Below are 8168 nucleotides of genomic sequence, written 5' to 3'. Positions count from 1 at the left end.
AAGAACGAACTGGGGAGGAGGGTGGAGAAAACAGTGCAACAATGAATGAATGAAAACCCAAAATCTCTGTAAATGTTCATTAAAACTAATAAAATTTAATTTTAAAAAAACGCCATCTATATGAATGAATGGCCAGGTTGCCTTCTAGGGACCGGTGACAGCAATAGAGTGCCCCAAGGGTTTCCTAGAGAGGACAGAGGCTCCAGTGTTTTGCAGGAAACCCTTTCTCACAAAAAGCTCCCACTGTGCAAACTGTCTCCTTGGCTGTGACACAGGCCTCAGATCATACAGCCTTGGCCCTGGAAGCTCTGATCCTTCGCTTTACTCTACCTCCAGAACCAAGCCTCATGCAATCCACAGTTCTCAAAGCTGTGGACTTCCAGAAATAGATCGTTTCATCTTTCTTTTCAGGCACATCTGGTTGAGCTCAAAACACCAATGTTTAGATTAGTGTTGAGTGCCAACCATCTGCACCATGTGGAGACCTTTCTGACACCCTTCTTTAAACAGAAGGACATTAAGGATCAGGCAGGGCAGTGGACTGTCCATCGGGGTGGTCTTGGTAACACATCAGCTTCTCCAGTGAGACATGTCCTTCTGCTTCTCATCCAGACCTCATAGTCATAGGAAAAACTGGTCATGGCCCTATGTATCCAGCATGGGGCAGTTTGCTTCGACAGATGGATATAGCTCAAGGGGAAGGGCAAGTGGACTTTGAGCTCTATCTGGTCTGGAACCTGCCTCCATTGCTTCTCAGATTGTTACTTTTCCAAGCCCCACTTCTCTTATCTATAAATTACCCTTGTCTCCAAGGTTTGGTAGAGATCCAGCAGCATTATTATGTTAGAAGTGGCAGTTTCAAAAACTGTAAAGCCCTGTGTGAATAGTCTGTTGTTGTTTTTTTTTTCTTCCTTACAGACAAGGACTGCAAACAATCTGATATTCTGGGTCTATTTTTCTGTCCTGAGTGTTTAATTTGGGGTACGTATATAGGATGTATTCATGCCTTTGAGCTGTGGTGCTGAAGAAGAGTATTTAATGTATCATGGACTGCTAAGAAAACAAACAAGTTAATCCTGGAGAGGGTTAAACTGGGCTGCTCCTTGGAGGCAAGGATTCTGAAGCTTCGTCTGACATACTTTGGACATATTGCAAGGAGGTATCATTTCTTGGAGAGGGACATCATGCTTGGTAGGGTGGAGGGACAGCGCAGGAGGGAAAGTCCCTCTATAAGGTGGATTGATTCAGTGACTGGGGTAATCGGGATGGGTGTATCAGAGGTAGTGCGGTTGGCACAGGATAGAGCAGGGTTTAGGGCTGTTGTACATAGCGTCTCTGAGTCTCAAGCGACTCAAGGGAACATAACAACAACAACATACAGGATGTATTAAATAGATGTCTTATGATTCCTGCCTCCAGGTACAATGTATCTTTGTGGTGTTTCCTACAGTGTCTTGGCTATGTGGTTGGTGTGGTCAGGGAGACCTCTGTCAATAAGATACAGCAGATTCGGCAAGGTCCAGCCCTCTGGGGCTTGCCTTTCTTCATGCTGTCAGGACTGACAAGGCTGGGCTACCCTTCTGTGGGCCTTCTTGGAGGAGAAACAAACTTCCATCCAATAGTCTGAGCTAACCACATACGTGAGTCTGAAAGCTGCATCAATGTGCCCGTGTAAGAGCCTCAGGAAGCTCCTGAGTTTTATCCTGAGCTATCAAGCAGGTAATGGTGAAGTCTAATTTGAGACTTAAGTTTTCTGGATCCTTTCTACCTTTCTTTATCTCTATGTCAATTAATTCTACAGATCCTAACATTCTGAGCAGTGCTGACTCATTGGGAAATTCCTTTAAGAAATATGGCCTCAATATTCCAAATTCTAGAAAGAGAAAAGGTTTACAAGACTGGTGGAGAAATTAGGCAGTGCCTGTGGAAAAGATTCCCCATTAAAAGGGGAAGCTGCTTGCAGAGAGCTCAGCTGTGGGATCCAAGAGGGCTGGGGAAAACGGCCAACTCTGCCTCTTATTTTGATCCAACTGCTTGAGCTTGCTTGAGTCTGCAGGCCTAGGTCGGTGTGCCCTCCTGCAGACCTATTGACCAGTTTTGTTGTGTTCTTTGCGATGACACAAAACTTTTGACCTAGGTGAGTGTCAAAGCAAAGCAAAGATTTCTACTTGGGGAAGCTGTGTGAGGATAGAGTATGCAAATAGAGCCCTGTACTGGGGCTTATTTGCTATCTTTTGCTCCCGAGGGTCTCAGTTGAAGCTGGTCTCATCTCTTCAAAGGTGCCCCCAATTCTAGAATCCCTGACTGTCAGCCTGAACCCTCCTTGTCTGTAATGGCTGACCTGTGGCCCCAAGGAAAGACATACACATCAGATAACCACGCTTCTCATGATGCTGCCAATAGGACCAGTGTTGAGAATCTTTGTTTCCTTGATGTCAAACTTCAATCTATATTGACGGCTACAGTCCTTGGCCTTCTGCAGCAAATGCCTCAGGCACTCCTCAGTTTCAGCAAGAAAGGTTGTGTCATCTACATAATGCGGGCTATTGATGAATCTTCCTCCAATCCTGATGCCACATTCTTCCTCATAGAGCCCAGCCTCCAGGATGGTGTGCTCTGCATATAGATTAAAAAGGCAAGACACATCCCTGTCATATACCTTTCCTGATTTTGAACCATGTACTGTTTCCTTTCTCTGTTATAATGACTTCCTCTTGGTCAAAATATAGGTTTCACATAAGCACAATCAAGTGTTCTGGGATTCCCATTCTTCTTAGAATCAGCCACAGTGTATTGTGATCCACACAGTCAAATGCCTTTTTATAGTCAATGAAATACAGATAGACATTTCTCTGGTACTCTTTGCTTTGAGCTAAGATCTATCTAAAATTGACTATAATATCCCTAATGCCACAACCTCTTCCAAACCCAGCCTGTACATCTAGCAGTCCTCTGTTGATGTACTGTTCCAGTCGTTTTTAGGTAATTTTCAGCATGATCTTGCTTGCATGTTATATGAAATATATTGTTTGGTAATTTCTGACTCCGAGGGGTCACCTTTTTTTGGAATGGAAACAAAATATGGATTTCTTCCAGTCCACTGGTCAGGTGGTTGTCTTCCAGATTTTTTGAAACATCTTGATGAGTATGTCCAGGGCAGCATCTATTTGTTGAAATATGTCAATTGGTACGCTGTCAATTCCTGGGGCCTTGTTTTTGAGGTTGTTGTTGTTAAGTGCCTTCAAGTTGTAGATGACTCATAGTGACCCTATGAATGAAAGGCCTGAACAATTGTATAATTTTCATCATTTCTCCAAGTTCATGGAGTTTCTGGAGGCAAGTTATCTTGGAAGTGGATGTCACTCCTGCTTCCAAGCTTGCTTTAATTAAGGAGCTCCACCAAATACTGTCCACCATGGGTAACCATTATCTTATTTGACCTATCAGTATCAGTGTTCAACATCACAGCAACCACGAGTTATCTCTGTACAGCAAGTGGACAGACAAGTGCTATACTACTTAGAAGAATGTTTGACCAAAACCAGGCCTGAGGGCCACAGATTAAAATCATCTACCTTTGACTTGGTATTATAACTTTCTATCCATCAGGCCCACAGAGTTCTCTCTATGTTGTTGGTGTTGTTAAGTGTCGTCAAGTCATAGATGACTTATAGTGACCCAAAGAACAAAAGACCTGAACAATTGTCGTTTTTTCTACTAGTTCATTTAAAAAATTTGAATATATTGTTTTTCATACCAGTTCCTTCCCATTTCCCTCACTCTCAACCTACCAAATTGTGTGACCCCTTAATTAATTCCTTCACCTCCTGCACATCATTAACTATCTGCTTTTACCCCCTCCCCCACCAACTTGGATCCTCACACTCATTTTATGATAATGGTTTTATATAGTATTTGTCCTTATGGAACTAAGTTACTTCACTCAGCATAATGCTCTCCAGTCCTTCCCAATTTAGGTAATAATTTAGAAAATTATTGCTTTTGCATGCTGCATAGTATTTGATTATGTAAATGTACCATAATTTGTCAATCCATTCAATTGTGTTAGACATCTGGGTTGTTTCTATGTTCTTATGATGGTGAATAACACTGCTATGAATATTGGTATACAAGTCTCCATCTGTGCCTCTGCTCTCATTTTCTTGGATTATTCCAAGGAATTGAATAGCTGGGTCATATGGAATTTCTATGTTCAGCTTTTTTGAGGAAACGCCAAGCTTCCTTTCAGCAATCCCATCAACAATGTATAAAAGTTCCTATCTCACCACATTGTGTGCATCAAAAAAAAAAAAAACAACACAAAACACAACCCTTTCCAACAGGATCAAAAGAAAACCTACTGACTGGGAACAAACATTTGGCAATACCAGCTCAGACAAGAATCTCATAATGAAAGTTTTCAGAATACTTCTGAACCTCCACAAGAAAAAGACTGATAACCCAATTATAAAATTGGCAAAAGACTTGGAAAGAATTTTCACAAAGGAAGATATGTGAATGGCCAACAGACAAATGAAGAAATGCTCCAAATCACTGACAAGAAGAGAAATGCTAATCAAAACCACAAAAAGATACCATCTCATTCCAGTAGCAGTTGGGCATGTTTGGTGGGTGTTTTTTGTTTGTTTGTTTTGGTTTGGTTTTTTTTTGTTTTTTTGTGTTTGGTTGTTTTTTTTTTTTTTTCTAATTCCTTCAAAGCTTCTTGAGCTTTCTCCTTCATCACCACAGCTCTTGGTCATATGTTGTTTTGCTAAATTCTTCTGGGTCAACTGATTCTTCTTGGCATAGTGATTCTGTGTACTCCTTCCATCTTCTTTTGATGCTTCCTGGGTCATTCTGCCCACAGCATTCTTAAGTATTGGAACTCAAGGACTGAATTTGTTGTTCAGTTCCTTCAGCTTAAGAAATGCCGAGCAAGTTTGGCCCTTTCAATTTTCCAACTCTAGCTTTTTGCACATTTCATTATAATACTTTGCTTTGTCTCCTCGTGCTGCCCTTTGAATTCTTCTGTTCAAGTCTTTACCATTTGATTTCTTCCCTTTGTTTTGGCTTCTTGGAGCTCTGGTGAAATATTCAGTCTACTGACATCCATTTTGGTCTTTTTTTCTTTCTCCGTCTTTGTAATGACCTTTTGCATTCTTCCTGGATGATATTCTTTATATCCTCCCACAATTTATCTGGTCTTTGCTCATTACTATTCAAGTTCTCAGATCTGTTCAAGAGATAGTCTTTAAATTCAGGAGGGATAGACTTAAGATAAAACTTTAGTTCTTGTGGATTGGATTTGATTTTCTTTTGCTTGCACACAAGTAGTTGATGGTCTGTTCCACAATCAGCACCTGGCCTAGTTTTCACAGCTTCTCCAGGGATATTTCCCACATATATAATGAATCTTATTCCCATGTAGGCTATCAGGTGAGGTTCATATATATAGTCACTGCTTCTCATAAAAGGTACTTACAATGACTAAATCATTGACTGTACATAATTCTATTATTCTGTCTCCAGCCTCATTTCTTCCACCAAGTACATGTTTTCTGACCACAGATCCTTTCTTCTTGTTCCCAACTTTTGCATTCCAGTCACCCATTATTACTAGCTTTTCTTGGCTACATGTTTGATCAATTTCCAACTGCAACAGTTGGTAGAAGTCATCTATTTCCTCCTCTTTGGCTCTGGTTTTTGGTGTATAAATTCGCATGATAGTGGTATTAACAGGTCTTCCTTGTATGTGTATGGATATTATCCTGTTATTCACACATTGTATTTCAAGATGGATCTAGAAATGGCCTTTTTAACTATGAATGAAACCTCATTTTTTTTCTCACCTTTTCAATTCCAGCACAGTAGATCATATAATTGTTTGATTCAAAATGTCTCATGTCAATCCATTTCATTTCACCAATGCCTAGTGTGTCAATATTTATGCATTCCATTTCTTCCTTATTAATCTTCAATTTTCCTACATTCATATTTCTCACATTCCACATTCAAATCTGTAGGGTCTATTTGCAACTGTTCCTCTTCCTTTGTGATTCCCAACAGGAAGTCTCAGCCTCCAGTGCCATGTCTGCTAGTCTAACCTAAGGGTGCTTTGTTGTTCTTAGGGTTTTCAAAGGCCTGTTTTTTTCAGAATTGGATGGCCAGTCCTTCTCCCTAGTCTGTTGTACTTTCAGTGCTCAGCTTTAGAGCAATATTTGACAGACAAGCATTTTATGCAAAAGAGCTTATGAAAGTATGTAGGTTATAGATCAGGTGTTGATGCTGGGGGCCCACCCCTTCCACAAATGTGTTGTGTTCCCACCCACTCCCTGTCTCTTTGCTCCTCTGGCACCTCCCATCCCCTCTTGCTTGGTGGCTCAGGCCCCTCATCCCCTCTGTTCTCTCATTTCCTCTTTATTGCCTTGTGATATTGGTAGTCCTGATGTGGGGGATGTGGAGGGACTGTGTTTATGTGGTGAAGGCGGTGTCTGCACACTTCCTGCAGGAGGGTGCTGGCAGAAGTAAGGACCTAGGTGTCCACAGTTGAGAAAACTAAGGAACAGAGAGATTAAGTAAATGGTCCAGGGAGGCATGGCTAATAAGTGGCATGGTCAGATCCATCTAGCCAGTCCCCTACACTGCCTCCCCAGTCACCAGTCACTTAGAGAAGGCTCTTGGCTGGTGGGGTACAAGCTATGGCACTCCAAAATCTGCCCTTTTGTCATTGACATCTCTGGGTGGTCAGATGGCAGATATGCTAGACTGCTAACAGAAAGTTTAGTGGTTTGAGGCACTCAGAGAGACTTTTAAAGAAAGGCCTGGCAATTCTGTGCAGCAGAACTCTATCTGCACGTGGGGCTGCCACAGTCAGGGCTGAGCTGAGACCATTCCCCTCCTCATCTGCCCATCTCATGACCTGGCCACAGATTCTTAATTAATCAAACACATAAGCTAAGAGTTTTCTCTATGCTCTTAAGAATCATCACAACCACACCTTACCTCAAACATGCTGCTAGGAACTAAACACTTTTAGAATGATGTGTTGAGGGGAGATCTTCCCTATGCACCAGCTGTATTTCTGTGCCATGCCTGGATACTGAAGGTGCAAGACACAGCAGATCTGCTTCTACTCTCAGAGTCAGGAATGTGCTTAAATGAGAGCCTTCTGAGGTCCCAGAGGTTGGGAGGTGTCCAAAGCACAGGGAGGTGGTACTGGACACAGCTTGTCCTGGGATTTCCTCACTGTGGGCTCTTCCTGCCGCCATGCCCCCACTGGCCATTTGCTCTTAGTGTTTTGCTTGAAAAGGACAGTACTACCTGTCAGGTACATATCATTGTATTATTTTCACCAGTTTCTTGAACGAGGAAGGGAGAGCCACTTCTAAGAGGTGGAACAGCCTGAGCTGTGGCCATCTCTGGTGGTCTCTGCCCCAACCACCATCCCACATGTCTCTGGGAGTCAGCTCTGCTGTCAGCCTTAGGCCAGGCAGAGAAATCTGCCCTCCCCCAACAGAGATTTCACACCCAGGAAAATAATTTCCTGGTAAGGAGATTAGAAGGCATCACCGGCTCAGAAACAGGATGGGACTGAGCTGAGGCAGGAGAGGAACAGCAGGGGCAGTCAGGGCAGGCCTGGGCTCCGGAGGAAGTGTCACTGTCAATCAGATCGCTGACCCGTCTAATCCAGCCTCCCAGCTTTCCTGATCCTGGGGACAGATGCCGGGTAAAAAGGTGCAAACTGGGAGGGCCTGGCTCTCCCTGCAGGCCTGTGAAGCAGCCCTCTGTGGAGCTGGCTTCATCTTGCCAAGAGATAAGCTGTCCAAAGGCACCCTCAGCAGCACCCAGGCTTGCCCATGCACCTCAGTGTTGAGCAAAGCTCAAGAAGGGCTGTGGACTCAGTAGAGGCTGCAGTCACAGCAGGCAGAGAATCCAGAAAGCTTGCTGCCAGACAAAGGTAAGGTCAGCCTCAGGCCCTGTGCTGGCTCAAACATACTTGTTTAGTCCTTCCATAGCACGTGCTGGTCAACCAGTGTGTGACGGGCTTGGAGGAGCTGGTAAACTGTGTAGGCCACATGGCAGCCATCATCCGTCTGTCCATCTACCCATCTGCCCACGTGTATGAGCTCCTGGATTGGTGAACATATGTGTGGATTTAAGAGGACATA

The sequence above is a fragment of the Elephantulus edwardii genome, unplaced genomic scaffold (assembly GCF_000299155.1).
Source record: "Elephantulus edwardii isolate Elephantulus edwardi_28Jun2011 unplaced genomic scaffold, EleEdw1.0 scaffold00436, whole genome shotgun sequence".
Taxonomy (NCBI): domain Eukaryota; kingdom Metazoa; phylum Chordata; class Mammalia; order Macroscelidea; family Macroscelididae; genus Elephantulus; species Elephantulus edwardii.
The sequence above is the reverse complement of the archived record's forward strand: the minus strand, read 5'-3'. Positions refer to the sequence as shown.